This window comes from Aegilops tauschii, chromosome 2, assembly GCF_002575655.3.
Source record: "Aegilops tauschii subsp. strangulata cultivar AL8/78 chromosome 2, Aet v6.0, whole genome shotgun sequence".
Taxonomy (NCBI): Eukaryota; Viridiplantae; Streptophyta; class Magnoliopsida; order Poales; family Poaceae; genus Aegilops; species Aegilops tauschii.
Window position 1 is genome coordinate 17,492,844 of NC_053036.3, and position 17,847 is coordinate 17,510,690.

Genomic DNA, 17,847 nt, shown 5'->3' on the forward strand with positions numbered 1-17,847 from the left:
ACTCAATGAGATCTTCCACTTTCTTACAAGGGGGGAACCTAACCAAAAAGGTCTTGCTGGATAATCCTCATATTTGCCATGGCCACTGCCTAGTTTTGCAAAATGTTGCAGTCAAGAGTTCCATCAACTTGGGGCAATCCACATCTCCTTTTAGTATGTTCACCACAGCATAGTTTTGGAAATTCAACCACTTCGACTCATTAGCTATGGGTACATCAACATGGTAGAAACCAAGCCCTCGAGCTCCACTGCCAAAGAAAGCAGCAGTGGGTTGAACCTTTGACCAGGCTGCACAGTTGTTAACGTTGTGATTTTGCTGGCAAATAAAACAGGCCTTTGGCTTCACACAATTCCCCACATAGTGACCCGGACCCCCACAGTTGAAACAGATCATATCTTTGTACCTCGGATCAAGGACTTGCTCCACTTCTACTTCACCAGATTGAGACGACTGTACCTGAGCTGAACCCGCAGTCAAAGTCATAGATCTGGCAGGTTTTGGTGCAGGGACCTACTCCTTTGCTGGCGGAGCAGATGGCTGCTTGCGCCCCGCAAACGAGGTAGCCTTCTGCACAGGCACCTTGGGCTGACCAGCGCCAAGGTTGCCGCTGCTCCCAGCCCGGCGATCAGCCATCTTTGCACCACGCTTCACTACCTCTGCAAACGAAAGAGAACCTGGGCCAATCCCCTCTCTCGCAACCTTGATATTCTTTGGTGGTGGATCAAAAGGCCGAATCGAAGCAAGAAAGCAGTCGGCGGCTGTAAACGAGTTGTTATCAATTAGGTCTTTCCGGATCCAACAGATGAATCCGATTTGGCTTCGGATCGAGGCTGGGAGGAGTGGTTTTATAGTTGCGGCGGCGGGGGGGGGGGGGGGGGGTATGAGCCATAGCTGGCCAAAGTACTCCTCCACACTTTCTAGGTTTTCCACTTTACGTAATCTACCTTCACTCCCCGCTTTCTCACCGCGGAGACACACTCTGAAGGTGGGCCCTGACACCGCTGGATTTGAAAGGGGGGAACGACAGAGAGTCGCCGCCCCAAGCACAATACCCATGTCATTTTCACGATTGAGCACCTCGTCGGAGCCCAACTCCGGCGAGGCCTCACCAGCTGCACAAACAACGACTCGTTCCTTAGGATTTACAGATCGACGAGGGAGAACCCCCAAATTTACTATCGATTCCTTATCCAATGACTTATCAACAGAACCACAATGGAACGCGCCCCTCCTCTGACTCAAACGGAAATCCCTCAATCGAGTTTTCAACGATAAATCAACACGAATAAAATGCATACCTATCTCACCTGGCCAAGGTGGGGGCTCGATGGGTCGTCGCTGAGCTTGAATCGGTCGGGGCAGACGATCTACTGGCGGCGCTGCGGCCAAACGATGCCCGGCGACAGGAATTCCGGCGGGATGTTGGCGATGCCCTCCCACGATGGCGGCCTGATGTTGAGCCTGGATGGGTTCGCCGTCCTGAAGTTCTCCCACCGTGCAGCCTGATGCGGATCCGATGACTCCGCCTCCTGGATCGCCCAGAAGAGGAGCTCCAGATCCTCGCAGTCGTCGTCTCCGATGAAGCGCGCGCGCTCGACGAAGTTCGCATGGCGGAGGGTGTGGAGGTGGATCTCCCCCCACTCGTCCCGGTCGGGGAAGCGCTCCATCACCACCCGACGCATCTCGCGGCGAGCCTCCGGCGAGTGCGGGTCGATCTCGGGCAGCGGCGCCGCCGCAGGCGGTGGAAGCGCCCGCGGTTCCGCTACCCTCGCCACCGGTGCTAGCTGGCGAACCCGCACGCCGCGGGGACGCGCTCCAGCCATGCGGGATCTGAGATGGGGATTCGGGGCGGGGAGAGCTCGACGAGATGTGAGGGTGGGTGGGAAGCTGGGGGTTGGGGCGCTTTAATGGCGTCGAAGTTGCTTCGCCCGAGGGGGAGGGGAAGGGAGGGGAAGGAGAGCGAGCCATCCGCCCTCCGTCACGATCCAATCCAATCACCAAACTGCGATTCTGATTTTATTTTCTCCATTCCCACTCTGTTCTTATGGTCGAGTTGTTTGGTACAGGTTCTGATTCTGATCTGGCAAGAAAATGAAAAGGAATTTCCGTGCTCGCCAACTAAATTGGCCATCCTCTTGTCAAACATATAGAAATTGCCATGAAAAACATTTGATTTGCCATGCCTATAAATCTGCATTTCCCAGCAGTCACATCGGCAACCCAGCCGAGCTACGCGTGACAGTGCGAGTCAACGACGCCTTCCAGCCGCCTCCTATATTGTACACCCTATGGCCACCGCCACACCACATGGATGCATGTGACTGTGCCAAGTTTCTACAGTGTTAATTAGTCTTCTTCGTTTGGTGCCCTAGTGCTTCTTCTATTTGTTAGTCTACCACACATGACAGAACACGCGGCTGGAGTAGTATTAAGCAGCCTAACTTCTCTCCATCCAGTTCTAGCCAGAGCTGCAGACTCCTCGCCCATGGCCGACCTCCCCGGATTCCAAATCATTCCTCCTCGTCCAGCCGTGGAGAGACTCGAGTTCAACTTCCCCAACCTGTACCTGCACCGCGGCTTCTCTGGCGAGACTCAGAACCAGCTCGGACTAGGAGATAAAGAGGATCATATTGTCGGCGCGCTGGCCGTCAACAACTGGCCGGTGTACGACCGACCTGGGCCTGGGGATGACGCTACCGTTGTTGCCCGTGTGCAAGGCCTGCACGTCAAGTCCGGTGACTGGCACGGTTCGTTCACCATGGTGTTCCACTCCGGAAGGTACTTTCTTTTGCAGGGAGTGGTAATACTACTCCTCGGTACACCATCTTTGCTCTGTTACTTGATCGGCTGGTTGCTGTGCGCGTGATATTTTCGTCTCTGTGTGTTTAGCTTCAAGGGATCCACGCTTCAGGTCATGGGAATACCGGTCGATAGTGGTAACTGGGCCATTGTTGGCGGGACCGGAGATCTTGCGATGGCAACCGGTGTCATCACAAAACAAGCTCGTAAGCTAGGGAAAACCAACAGTATTTTAAAACTTACTATCCGAGGATTCTGCCCCATCCATTAAAGGGTCAAAGGTGAGAAGAACGTATAACCTGAGCTGGATCAAATTTTCTGACTAACTGCATCTTCTTTGCTAACTGATATTTTTCTCTATCACAGCCGAAGAGCACCTAGTCATTCAAGGCTAGAGATGGATTGGCGGGGCACCAAGCTTCCAGAAAGCATCAAAATTTTCCAACTCGTTACAGAAGTGGCATGGTGAATATATGGCCGTGCAGGCTGAGTATGCATACATGATATGCTGTTGTTCCTACCGACAACCCTAGCAAATTCCTTAGAAGAGGTTTTCGAGCCTCGTGCTGTCTTCTAAAATCATTTCAGAGGTTTATATAAGAGCCTTGTATTATTTCAGATTCCCTAAAATAATCCCCGCCAAAGAAATTCCCCTAAAATAATTGCATCTATATTTTCTTTCCCTTGTATTTTTCCTACGTGTGTTTGTGCATATGAACTCCATTTCAACTCCAATCTGGCATACGTATAATTTGAACTTTTATGTTCAAACCTCACACAATTTAACAACATTTTAAATCAATAACTTAAAAAAATGAAGTTTAAATTCAAACACACATAGGGTCTAAATGCATGAATAAAATATTATAAACATCATCCAAAAGCAAAGATTGACCAAAAGCAAATATCATCCACGTAGCTCCTACACAATGAGCATCACATGCCACCATAGCAACTAGCACTCCACCTCCGAAGTGTATGCCGCCCCACTGCATCTTAGCTGCCAAGATCTCCGCCATCCCATCCTCCAAAAGGCTCTCGCATTCTCAACCATCCCACTTGGGTCCCTCATCATGATCCTTGCTTGCCACCATCTCTTGCCTCAACCGATTCTCTCCAAGAAGCCCATTCTCCTGAAAGTCTGCCTTGCACTTCTCTATGGCCGCCATCCGCTCGTCGTACTCATCCTTTCTCTTGGGCCCTCTCTCCTCATTCTCCTTTATCTCCTACCATCTTATCAACTTATCATGTTTCTTCTGAGCCACCAAATTCAACTTTGCTTTCATAGCTTGAGTAGTCGACACCGCATTTCTTGCATTGATCATCCCATCAACCTTCTTCCTAATGGCAGGAACCTCTCCTTCGCCTTCTGCCTCTCATCAGGTGTCCCCTTGTTTGACAACAGAGTAGGACTCTTAGACCTACTCTCATGTCTGGTCTTCATCATAGTCCTCATCATGATGTTCAAACTCTCGAGAGGACACAATACTTAACTTTGGTCTCTATGGTGGAGCATCATCATTCCTTATCTTTTGTTTCTCATAGTTTGTGAGCAATATCCAACAGTGGCAAGGAGATGTGCGCGTTTGCCTTTTGACTTAGAATTTTCTTGTACCGCTCTCTGAGTATACTTGATCTGTGGCATTTCAAAAGCAAGATAGTTTCATGAGCATAATTAGTTGCAAAATGAGCAAAACATATAGTATTGTAAGATCAAAAGATAGCACCCACATAGTCTTCAATTTGGCTACCACTAGGGGCTTGTGCTAACCTTCTCAACGCGCAATACACGAATGGATTAAAAGGGAAATAAAACAACGAGTGGATAGCTAATTTCGCCCCTTACCGCATGAAGCCCAACTATAACTCCCAATCCCATCTATAGCAGGCCTATGTAGCAGTAGCAATACCTTCCACTGAAAGATAAAGGGACATAATCAATGTTTATTTCATTTTCTTGCTTGCCTTGGGTGCATGTCGTTAAGGTCTAGGGTAGTTCTTGATCTGGTGGCGTGCAAATTCCAATCCAAAACTAGAAATGTTGAAGGGGCAAGCATGATCCACGGCTTGCGTGGACGCACAGCCTGCCGACCAACTACGCAACCAACATGAGCAACAATGAGGCAAGGAAATAGGTTACTCTCGCTTCTCATTATCGTTAGTTAATCCTTGGCTTATATTTCATAATTAGATTAACTTGTTAACCTAGCTAGGCTACCACCTCCGCGTGATTTCTTTCAATCAGTCTCCACACTAGAGGAAAAATCTTGCCCCATATATGTTATAAACCTGGCTTCATCACCGCGTCAACACAACCAACCCACCGGTTGCAACTCTCAAATGATCACACTCCAATGGTATGTGAGTGACTTGAGGTCTCGATTGGATGGTGCCTTCGCATTCAGATTGTAGTGATCCTCAATGCGCTTCCAATAATTTGCACCAGAGAAATCCTTCTTGCTACCTCTTGAGCATGCGTTGGTTTTCCCTTGAAGAGGAAAGGGTAATGCAGCAAAGTAGCATAAGTATTTCCCTCGGTTTTTGAGAACCAAGATATCAATCCAGTAGGAGACTACACGCAAGTCACCTAGTACCTGCACAAACAATCAAGAACCTTGCAACCAACGCGATAATAGGGTTGGCAATCCCTTCACGACCACTTGCAAAAGTGAGATCTGATAAAGATAATAAGATAAATATTTTTGGTATTTTTGTTGTATAGATTGGAAAGTAAAGATTGCAAAACAACATAGATAGTAAACTAGAATTGTAGATCGGAAACTTATATGATGTAAAGTAGACCCGGGGGCCATAGGTTTCACTAGTGGCTTCTCTCATGATAGCATATATTACAGTGGGTGAACAGATTACTGCCGAGAAATTGATAGAAAAGCGCATAGTTATGAGAATATCTAGGCATGATCATGAACATAGGCATCACGTCCGTGTCACGTAGACCGAAACGATTCTGCATCTACTACTATTACTCCACACACCGACCGCTATCCAGCATGCATCTAGAGTATTAAGTTCATATGAACAGAGTAACGCATTAGGCAAGATGACATGATGTAGAGGGATAAACTCAAGAAATATGATATAAACCTCATCTTTTTATCCTCGATGGCAACAATACAATATGTGCCTTGCTGCCCCTACTGTCACTGGGAAAGGACACCGCAAGATTGAACCCAGCTAAGCACTTCTCCCATTGCAAGAAAGATCAATCTAGTAGGCCAAACTAAACCGATAATTCGAAGAGACTTGCAAAGATATCAAATCATGCATATAAGAATTCAGAGAAGAACCAAATATTGTTCATAGATAAACTTGATCATAAACCCACAATTCATCAGATCTCGGCAAACACACCGCAAAAGAATATTACATCGAATAGATCTCTAAGAACATCAAGGAGAACTTTGTATTGAGAACCAAAGAGAGAGAAGAAGCCATCTAGCTAATAACTATGGACCCGAAGGTCTGAGGTAAACTACTCACGCATCATCGGAGAGACTATGGTGTTGATGTAGAAGCCCTCCGTGATCGAATCCCCCTCCGGCAGATCGCCGGAAAAGGCCCCAAGATGGGATCTCACGGGTATAGAAGGTTGCGGTGGTGGAAAAGTGGTTTCGTGGCTCCCCTCAATGTTTTCAGGGTATAAGAGTATATATAGGCGAAAGAAGTACGTCGGTGGAGCTACGAGGGGCCCACGAGGGTGGGGGGCACGCCTACCCCCTGGGCGCGCCCTCCTACCTCGTGGCCGCCTCGTTGCGTCCCTGACTTCCACTCCAAGTCCCCTGGATTGCGTTTGTTCCAAGAAAGATCCTCGCGAAGGTTTCGTTCCGTTTGGATTCCGTTTGATATTCCTTTTCTACGAAACACTGAAATAAACAAAAAACAACAACTGGCACTGGGCCTCCGGTTAATAGGTTAGTCCCAAAAATAATATAAAAGAGCATATTAAGGCCATTAAACATCCAAAATAGATAATATAATAGCATGGAACGATAAAAAATTATAGATACGTTGGAGACGTATCAGCATCCCCAAGCTTAATTCCTGCTCATCCTCGAGTAGGTAAATGATAAAAACAGAATTTTTGATGTGGAATGCTACCTAAGATAATTTTCAATGTAATTTTCTTTATTGGGGCATGAATGTTCAGATCCGAAAGATTCAAGACAAAAGTTTAATATTGACATAAAAATAATAATACTTCAAGCATACTAACCAAGCAATTATGTCTTCTCAAAATAACATAGCCAAAGAAAGCTCATCCCTACAAAATCATATAGTTTGGCCATGCTTCATTTTCGTCACACAAAATGCTCCCATCATGCACAATCCCGATGACAAGCCAAGCAATTGTTTCATACTATAGCATTCTCAAACTTTTTCAACTTTCACGCAATATAAGAGCGCAAGCCATGGACATAGCACTATAGGTGGAATAGAGTATGATGATGGAGGTTGTATGGAGAAGACAAAAAGGAAGAAAGTCTCACATCAACACGGCTAATCAACGGGCTATGGAGATGCCCATCAATTGATGTCAATGCGAGGAGTAGGGATTTCCATGCAACTGATGCACTAGAGCTATAAATGTATGAAAGCTCAACAAAAGAAACTAAGTGGGTGTGCATCCAACTTGCTTGCTCACGAAGACCTAGGGCATTTTGAGGAAGCCCATCGTTGGAATATACAAGCCAAGTTCTATAATGAAATTTCCCACTAGTATATGAAAGTGAATAAATAAGAGACTCTCTATCATGAAGATCATGGTGCTACTTTGAAGCACAAGTGTGGAAAAAGGATAGTAACATTGCCCCTTCTCTCTTTTTCTCTCATTTTTTTTGTTTGGGCCTTCTCTGTTTTTTTGGCCTCTTTTTTTTCGTCCAGAGTCTCATCCCGGCTTGTGGGGGAATCATAGTCTCCATCATCCTTTCCTCACATGGGACAATGCTCTAATAATGAAGATCGTCACACTTTTATTTACTTACAACTCAATAATTACAACTCGATACTAGAACAAAATATGACTCTATGTAGATGCCTCTGGCGGTGTACCGGGATGTGCAATGAATCAAGAGTGACATGTATAAAATTATGAACGGTGGCTTTGCCAAAAATACGATGTCAACTACATGATCATGCAAGGCAATATGACAATGATGAAGCGTGTCATAATAAACGGAACGGTGGAAAGTTGCATGGCAATATATCTCGGAATGGCTATGGAAATGCCATAATAGGTAGGTATGGTGGTTGTTTTGAGGAAGATATAAGGAGGCTTATGTGTGATAGAGCGTATCATATCACGGGGTTTGGATGCACCGGCGAAGTTTGCACCAACTCTCGAGGTGAGAAAGGGCAATGCACGGTACCGAAGAGGCTAGCAATGATGGAAGGGTGAGAGTGCGTATAATCCATGGACTCAACATTAGTCATAAAGAACTCACATACTTATTGAAAAAATCTACAAGTCATCAAAGCCAAGCACTACGCGCATGCTCCTAGGGGGATGGATTGGTAGGAAAAGACCATCGCTCGTCCCCGGCCGCCACTCATAAGGAAGGCAATCAAAGAACACCTCATGGTTCAAATTTGTCACACAACGGTTACCACACGTGCATGCTACGGGACTTGCAAACCTCAACACAAGTATTTCTCAATTTCACAATTACTCAACTAGCACGACTCTAATATCACCATCTTTATATCTCAAAACAATTATCAAGTATCAAACTTCTCATAGTATTTAATGCACTTTATATGAAAGTTTTTCTTATACCTGTCTTGGATGCCTATCATATTAGGACTAATTTTATAGCCAAAGCAAATTACCATGCTGTTCTAAAAGACTCTCAAAATAATATAAGTGAAGCATGAGAGATCAATAATTTCTATAAAATAAAACCACCACCGTGCTCTAAAATGATATAAGTGAAGCACTAGAGCAAAATTATCTAGCTCAAAAGATATAAGTGAAGCACATAGAGTATTCTAATAAATTCCGAATCATGCGTGTCTCTCCCAAAAGGTGTGTACAGCAAGCATGATTGTGGTAAACTAAAAAGTGAAGACTCAAATCATACAAGACGCTCCAAGTGAGGGAGTCCTAGACTAAGGGGTCCTCGGACGTCCAGCCTGTTGGGCATGGGCCGAGCTAGTGGGCTGTGAAGATACAAGACCAAAGACTCTCTCCCGTGTCCGGATGGGACTCTCCTTGGCGTGGAAGACAAGCTTGGCGTCCAAATATGAAGATTCCTTTCTCTGTAACCGACTTTGTACAACCCTAGTCCCCTCTGGTGTCTATATAAACCGGAGGGCTTAGTCCGAAGAAAGATCATAATCATAGTCATACAGGCTAGACTTCTAGGGTTTTAGCCATCACGATCTCGTGGTAGATCAACTCTTGTAATACTCATATTCATCAAGATCAATCAAGCAACAAGTAGGGCATTACCTCCATAGAGAGGGCCCGAACCTGGGTAAACATTGTGTCCCCTGTCTCCTGGACCATCGACCTTAGACGCACAGTTTGGGACCCCGTACCCGAGATCCGCCGGTTTTGACACCGACATTGGTGCTTTCATTGAGAGTTCCACTGTGCCGTCTTCAAAAGGTTTGATGGCCCCTTCAATCATCTACAACAATGCTGGCCAAGGAGAAGTCTTCCTTCCCGGACAAATCCTTGTCTTCGGCGGCTTCGCACTACGGGCCAACTCGCTTAGCCATCTGGAGCAGATCGATAGCTACGCCTCTGGCCATCAGGTCAGATTTGGGAGCTTGAACTACGTCCCGGATATCCGTGGAGACTTGATCTTTGACGGACTTGAGACCACGGCAGTCGCTCCCCGTCACCACGATGAACATGACTTAAATCTGTCATCGGACCATACCCAGGAGATAGCACCTGTAACTGCTCTGGCCTTTGATCCGGAGCAGATCGCGCCATCCGAGGACGGGAAGCTCAACCTCGCCACGGATGCCGCAGTCCCAGCGGCGTAAGAGCCGCACACAGACCCAACCTTGAGTGGAATCTGTGTCACCGGAGCCTCGGACTCATTTCCGGCTACAGGTTCCGAACCATGTGCGTCCACGAGCGTCGAGCTCGATCAGTCATCGACCGTTGAATTCAGCTCCGCGGACATTTTTCGGCACTCGCCTTTGGGAGATGTGTTAAACTCGTTAAGAGCACTATCCTTAGCGGGGGGCTCACAGCCGAATTATATCCGGTTCGAACTGGAGGCTGATGACGGAGAATTTTGCTTCCCACCCACCGCCCACTTCATAGCCACTGTCGAAGACTTAACCGACACGCTCGATTACGGCTCTGAAGACATCGACGGTATGGACGACGATGCCGATGAGGAGCAGAGCCAAAACCCACCGTTTACCGGACGCTGGACGGCCACCTCTTCTTACGACGTGTACATGGTGGATACACCTAAAGAAACTAACAACGATGACAAAGAAAATCCAGTCGAGGATAAACCTCCTGAGACACAGCCAAAGAGCCGGCGTCAGCGGCGCCGCTCTAAGTCACGTCGGGGAAAAGACAGCAATACCGGCATGGGAGAGAACAATACTCCGGACGATGCCGAAGACAACGAAGATCCCGTTTAGGCAACTTCCAAACAGGACAAACGGGAAGACGGGCAAGTCAGCCCTGATGAACAGGCCATACATGTAGACTCGGAGGACATCAATTATCTCCCGCTCTCCGAGGATGAGGTGAGCCTTCCCAATGAGGATTTGATCGTGCCTGAGGAACCTCTCGAGCAGGAGCGCTTTAAGCACCGGCTAATAGCCACTGCAAGGATCCTGAAAAAGAAGCAGCAGCAGCTTCAAGCTGATCAAGACCTGCACAACGATAGATGGACTGAGGTCCTGGCAGTCGAGGAATACGGCCTCAAGCGCCCAGGCAAAAGTTACCCGAAGCGCAAATTGCTAGCTCAGTTCGATGATGAGGCACCGGAGCCCATACCATCATCGCACAATGCGGCTAACCGACCACCACGCGGTCGGGACAAAGCGGCAACTCAACCCGAACACTAGCCCGCCCCACCTCACCGTAAAGGCAGAGACAAAACAGCTCGGGGTTATACATATGACCTTCGGCAGGATCTGGACAGTAGAGCAGGACATACCAGATTGATCTATGGATCGCGAGGACGTGCCCCGACACGCGGCGATGACTATCTACTCAGACGTGACAAGCCTAGTCACGCCCGGGCCAAAAACCACAGACGGACTCCATCGGAGCTACGTCGCAATGTGGCCCGATATAGAGGCTCCGCACACCCTCTTTGCTTCATAGACGAAGTAATGGAGCATGAATTCCCAGAAGGGTTGAAACCCATGAATAGCGAATCATATGATGGAACAACTGATCCCGCAGTATGGATCGAGGATTTCCTTCTCCATATCCATATGGCCCGCGGAGATGACCTTCATGCCATTAAATACCTCGCACTAAAACTCAAAGGGCCAGCTCGGCACTGGTTAAACAGTCTGCCTGAAAACTCTATTGGCAGCTGGGAGGATTTGTAAGACGCCTTCCGCGACAACTTCCAAGGTACATATGTCCGGCCACCAGATGCCGATGACTTAAGTCACATCGTCCAGCAGTCCGGAGAGTCAGCCAGGAAGCTCTGGACTAGGTTCTTAGTTAAAAAGAACCAAATCGTCGACTATCCAGATGCGGAAGCCCTAGCGGCCTTCAAACACAGCGTCCGGGACGAGTGGCTCGCCCGCCACCTCGGTCAAGAAAAACCAAAATCCATGTCAGCCCTTACCGCTCTGATGACCTGCTTTTGCATGGGAGAAGACAGTTGGCTCGCTCGTAGAAGCAACAACGCCAGCAATCCGGGCACTTCCGAAGTCCGAGACGGCAACGGCAAGCCACGACGCAGTAAACACAAACGTCGCAATGATAATGAAGGAACACACGACACAACTGTCAACTCCAGATTCAGCGGCCCCAAATCCGGTCAACGGAAAAAGCCATTCAAGGCAAATAGAGACGGACCATCCAATTTAGACAAGATATTGGATCGGCCCTGCCAGATTCATGGCAACCCCGATAAACCAGCTAATCACACCAACAGAAGCTGTTGGGTCTTCAAACAGGCCGGCAAGCTCAATGCCGAACACAAGGGGAAGAGGCCGCCCGGTGATAGCGACAACGAATAGACTCACCAACCAAATACCGGGGGTCAGAAGCAATTTCCCCCCAAAGTAAAAATAGTGAACATGGTATACTTGACACACACCTCTACATGGGAGCATAAGAAGCGCTCCCTCGAGACAAAGGATCATACTACGGTTACTTCAGCCAAAGTATAAAGCGGTCTTATTAAACCGCATAACTTGTCGGCCATTAAGTCGCCGGTCTCCATTCAACAGGACCGACCAATTTCGGAGCTGGACTAGCAGTTCGTCTTCCGCCATCCGCCTCATATACCTGCGAAATCTATACCGCACATACATAACTATGCACTTAAAATACCCTGGGCATCGGCGGAAGCACAATACGGACGGGCCTACAAGTACTCCCATAACCTCCTTCTTTTTTCTTTTCTAACTACTCTTTCTTTTTCATTATCCTTTACCACAGGTGGCTCAAAGGCCGGTCACCTCACTGACTCTATCGGAGTTCAGGTTCGTACATTCACCCAAAGGCTACTCCTGTTAAGGAGCCCCTTCACTGAGGAAAGGCGGCGCAGACGTGCGACAGGAGGTCCAAAACAACTTTTTGTAGACCGCATTCTCTATCTTGCGAGCCTGTAAAATGCCTTTTTCCTCAGCCGTCGACCCTTGGCATGTCAAATAGCCGGGGTTATGGCGTTATTATCTATAAAATGACGATTGGCATATCACTCAGGTTCCAGTGAACATAATCCGTATCCAGTATTCACTCTTCTCTAAAGAACTGAATTTTGCTCCTTTGGTTGTTTCACACATGCACCCCGACATAACTTGCCAGGGGCTCGATATGGGAACAAAATGAGTTGCCAACAAGTCCGAATAGCTTTATAGCATATTTCGGCGTCGCGAGTTTGGCCTTATATGCATCAGCTCCGAATCATGTCTTGGGTCAATAGTTGGGTTGCCGGCTCCTGTGCTTACTACCTTACGTTCCGCTCTATCGGCTAGGGTAGTAAAGGGAGAACTACTGCGATTGTATTTCCGGTTCATCTGGTCAAACACCTCAGTAGAGAAAGCCAAAAACTGACTGTCATGATGCGGCGACAGCTGGTCAACCACTCGATGACTTATCGGAATCTTTCACGATTCCCTCCGTATTACACGAAGGACCTTTCTTCAGGTCATACATGTAACACACCATATTGGGATAACCGCGTACATACCAGGGTCTATATCGTAGACCCACCGTAAAACTCCTATGGCTAAGTGAAAGTGTTAACACCCTATAATCTGATTGCCTAGTTCGCCGCATTGACACCTCCTTCATGGACCAAGACGTTGGGTTAAGAGTGATCAAGTGTTTTCCGAACACCCCCGTATTTTCTACGAGGGGGCTGAAGCCGACGACTAGAAAACTTTCAGATTATACAAAAAGGGCCGCACATGAGGAACCAAAGCTTTTAGGCGACACTAAAATGAAAAATAGCTTTATTATATCATAATGTTGTCTTTTACAATTTCAATACATTTCACTCGAATATCATATCTTTTGAGCACTGACCCTCTATCAAGCGGGCACCCTCTAAGACATCCTTGAAATAATGCTCTGGTGCGTGGTGGTCCTTGCCCTTGGGTGGACTCTTCGCTGCAACGTCGGTGGCCTTCATCTTCGCCCAGTATGTCTTGACGCGGGCAAAGGCCATCCGTGCACCTTCAATGCACGTTGACCGCTTAACGGCGTCGATACGCGGCACCGCATCAACAAGTCGATGCACCAAACCGAAATAACTATCCGGAATTGGCTCGGTCGGCCACAGCCGGACCACGACGTCCTTCATGGCATATCCGGATATCTTGTGGTGCTTTGCCCACTGGGCCATCTGTTCGTTCAGAACAGCTTTTCTATTGCACGTCCTTCTTGCGCTTGGAAAAACTGCATCGCATCCGAGACACTCTTCGACAAGTCCAACAATGCGTCTGAAGAACTCCACACTTGATTAAGCGGGGCATAATTCGGATCGCCGAACTTATTTTGTAACAAAAAGGGCTAACCAGCCGCGATCTCCCTAGCTTGCCGGATCTCTTCCCGGGCCGCTCTAGACTCGGACCGCTCTTCTTTCGCCTCTTGTAAGGCCTTGTCAAGATCAGCCATTCTCGCTTTATTATCCTTCTCGAGAAATTCGCAGCGGCTAGCGGCATCCTTTAGCTCAAGCGCCATCGTGGATATTCTCTCCTCGTATTGGCGCCGAGCAGCCTGTTCGGCCTTTAACTCGGCAGATGCCTTTTCGGCAGCTGCATTGCTAATCCGGGCCTGGTCCTTGGCCTGGGCTAGCTCAGCCCGAAGGATCTCAACTGCGGCGGCACCATCTGTAGTCATTCATATCTCAGTATACAATTCTTAGCGTCATGCTTATATTATAAGCACGTGCATATAATGACTGCCCCGAAAACATACCTTGCGCCTCGTCAAGCCGCCTGTTGATAAGCGTGATGCCATCATCCGCCTCATCAATCTTCCGCTGCAGATCTGCAACCTCTGTAGTTCGAGCAGTAGCCAGGGAGGTAACAGCCTGTGTTCTAATTAATCAGATTATTTCCTGGGCACATCTTTTTTGATCCTCTGATCGCCTCCCTTGGGAAGCCAATCAGAGTCTCAGGGGCTACTATCTATACACAGGTGCATTTTGTGAATAAAACACAATCGGAAATATTATAGTACAAACCTCGAAGCCTCTTAGCAGGCTCGTGAAGGCTTCATTCAATCCGCTTTTCGCAGACAGAACCTTTACAACCACCGTACCCATCAAGGTACGATGTTCCTCTGAGACGGACGCCTGTCGCAGCATGTTCGTCAATATATCCGGCGCTTCTGGATCTCCGGAAGCTACTGTAGGAGTACGGCCTCCCTTCGAAGGGATCCGTTTATTCGTCCCTAGAGTCATCTCCGGCTGTAAGCCGGACAGTGCGGGGCCTTTATTGTTGGCCCCTGGACCCTGGGCTACCGAAGTATCACCTTCGGGTAGTGTCTTCATCATCCCTCGCACCACTTGTTGATCAGGAGAGACCCTCCGGGACGACACCTCGAAGTATTCCGCCCTATTGGGCGAGGAGGCCGGTGGAGGTGTCTCGCTTTCCATCATCTCCGGAAGAAAATCCCCCGAGGAAGAGGATTGTTGAAGAAGACTGTGTGCCGAGCTGCAAAAACATATATTCTAGATGTTACCCTGGTAACAGGAAAGGAAAGGGATATGTTTAAAACACACTTGTTCACTTACGATTTGGCTAAGGGCTTGTCCTCACTGTGGGACTGTGCGATGATGTCGTCCTCCAAGCCCGAGCCGCCCGACAGGGGCATCTTGCCTCGCTTAGGAGCCTTTTCCTCCCAACCTTCGGAGGCGGCCCTTTTCTTACCATGGGGAGAAGGGATGTTGGCTTCTCCTTCACTTTTGTCTTCGGGCGATGGAATTTTGATCTCCCCAGACACAGTGTCTGATATACCTTCGGGATGGAGGCCACCTTTGGTCCTCCCGCTCTTTGCCTTGTCCTCCTTCACAGGCATCTGGTACGGTGCCGGGGCCAGCATCCTTGTTAGTACGGGATCCGTTGAGTCTTCGGGAAGGGGGGCCGAACACCTAATTCGCTCTGCTTTCTTTATCCAGCCCTGGAAGAAGATAGTTTGCTTAGTATCGTATTACGGCATACATAGCTAAAAATTGTTCGGGAATCGAGCGCTTACCGAGGTATCCGGATGGTTGCAGTCGAGGCCGATGTCCTCGGTGGTGTCCGGCCACTGTTTTCGTTTTCCAAAAACAACTTCCACATTCCTTTGTGCGTAGTGCCGAAGAAGTGTTGGAGGGTCCGTGGTCCTTCCGAATTAAACTTCCACATACGGAGAGGCCGCCGCTAGCACGGCAGGGCCCGGCGGACTAGCATTACTTGAATCACGTTGATAAGATCGATGTCCTTCTCAAGGAGGCTCCGGATGCGGCTCTGTAGAGTATGCACTTTGTCAATTGATCCCCAGTCCAGCCCCTTCTTAATCCATGATGCAAGCTATAACAGAGGGCCAGATCGGAATGCAGGTATAGCTTCCCACTTGGTATCGCGGGGTTCAGTGACGTAAAACCACTCCCGCTGCCATAGGTTGGGAGTTTCGGTGAAGGAGCCTTTTGGCCAGAGAGCATTGGTAAGCTTGCTCACTGTAGCACCGCCGCATTCCGCTTGTTCCCCGTCGACTACCTTCGGCTTCACACTAAAGGTCTTGAGCCATAAGCCGAAGTGTGGGGGAATACGGAGAAAGGCCTCGCACGTGATAATGAACACCGAGATGTGAAGGAAAGAATCTGGGGCTTGATCGTGGAAATCTAGTCCGTAATAAAACATGAGCCCCCAGACGAAGGGATGAAGAGCGAATCCTAGCCCTCGGAGGAAGTGGGAGATGAATACAACCCTATCGCCGTATCTGGGAGTAGGAATAACCTGTCCTCGAGTAGGAAGCCTGTGGGGGATCTCCGCGGTCAGGTATCTGGCCGCACGGAGCTTCGCAATGTCCTCCTCTGTAACAGAGGAAGCCACCCATCGGCCCTGTGGGCTGGGTCCGGACATGATTGGGAAGCTTGAAGCAATGAAGTCGAACCTTGGGTGCTAGAACTCGAAGTTGGAAGGGCTGAGGAAAGGGTCGGCGTAAAAAGAGACGACCCTTGGCTCCTTTATAAAGGCAACGGATATCGAACGCCTCCTCCTAAGCCTGAAAACCTGCCTATTCCTAAGGAATCATCCTAATGGAACGGTTGGGTTACCCACGCTCGTATTGATGAGAATCCCGCAATAAGGGGACACGATTTCTGCTTCGACAAGACGTGCCAATGAAAACCGCGCCTCGAAACGTGGAATGGCAGGACAAGAAATGGTTTGAAATAATGACCGGGCAGACGTGATGTCACATTACAAAAAAGTTGTCAGCAGATTGGACTCGTGAAATAGTATACTCTCTGCGGTTGTGTGTGGTACTTGTGTTGCAGATCCGGACATGTTTGTTGCGTCCGAAGACAATCTTGGAGTATTCGGAAAGGGGAACCCGCCTTGCAATGTCAAAGACAATCTGCGCGCAGGACACCTCGTCATTGAAGCCTGGTTCAGGGGCTACTGAGGGAGTCCTGGACTAAGGGGTCCTCGGACGTCCGGCCTGTTGGGCATGGGCCGGACTAGTGGGCTGTGAAGATACAAGACCAAAGACTCTCTCCCATGTCCGGATGGGACTCTCCTTGGCGTGGAAGGCAAGCTTGGCGTCCAAATATGAAGATTCCTTTCTCTGTAACTGACTTTGTACAACCCTAGTCCCCTCCGGTGTCTATATAAACCGGAGGGCATGGTCCGAAGAAGGATCATAATCATAGTCATACAGGCTAGACTTCTAGGGTTTTAGCCATTAGGATCTCGTGGTAGATCAACTCTTGTAATACTCATATTCATCAAGATCAATCAAGCAGGAAGTAGGGTATTACCTCCATCAAGAGGGCCCGAACCTGGGTAAACATCGTGTCCCTCGTCTCCTGTTACCATCGACCTTAGACGCACAGTTCGGAACCCCCTACCCGAGATCCGCCGGTTTTGACACCAACACCAAGCAAAACACATATGATGTGGTGAATAAAAATATAGCCTCAAGTAAAGTTACCGGTAGACGAAGACGAAAGAGGGGATGCCTTCCGGGGATTTTACCTTGGGGTGCCTTGGGCATCCCCAAGCTTAGGCTCTTGCCACTCCTTATTCCAAAATCCATCAAATCTTTACCCAAAAACTTGAAAACTTCACAACACAAAACTTAAACTCAAAATCTCATGAGCTCCGTTAGTATAAGAAAACAGATCACCACCTTAAGGTACTGTAAT

At 48.3% G+C, this 17,847-nt stretch overlaps 1 long non-coding RNA gene across 1 annotated transcript; it reads left to right on the forward strand.

Annotated features, from left to right (window-relative positions):
* Window positions 1–2,351: 2,351 nt before the first annotated feature.
* Window positions 2,352–3,483, forward strand: LOC109778535 (uncharacterized). Its single transcript, XR_012203699.1, has 3 exons — window positions 2,352–2,779; window positions 2,891–3,081; window positions 3,167–3,483. It is a non-coding gene; the product is annotated as an uncharacterized lncRNA (long non-coding RNA).
* Window positions 3,484–17,847: the final 14,364 nt, after the last annotated feature.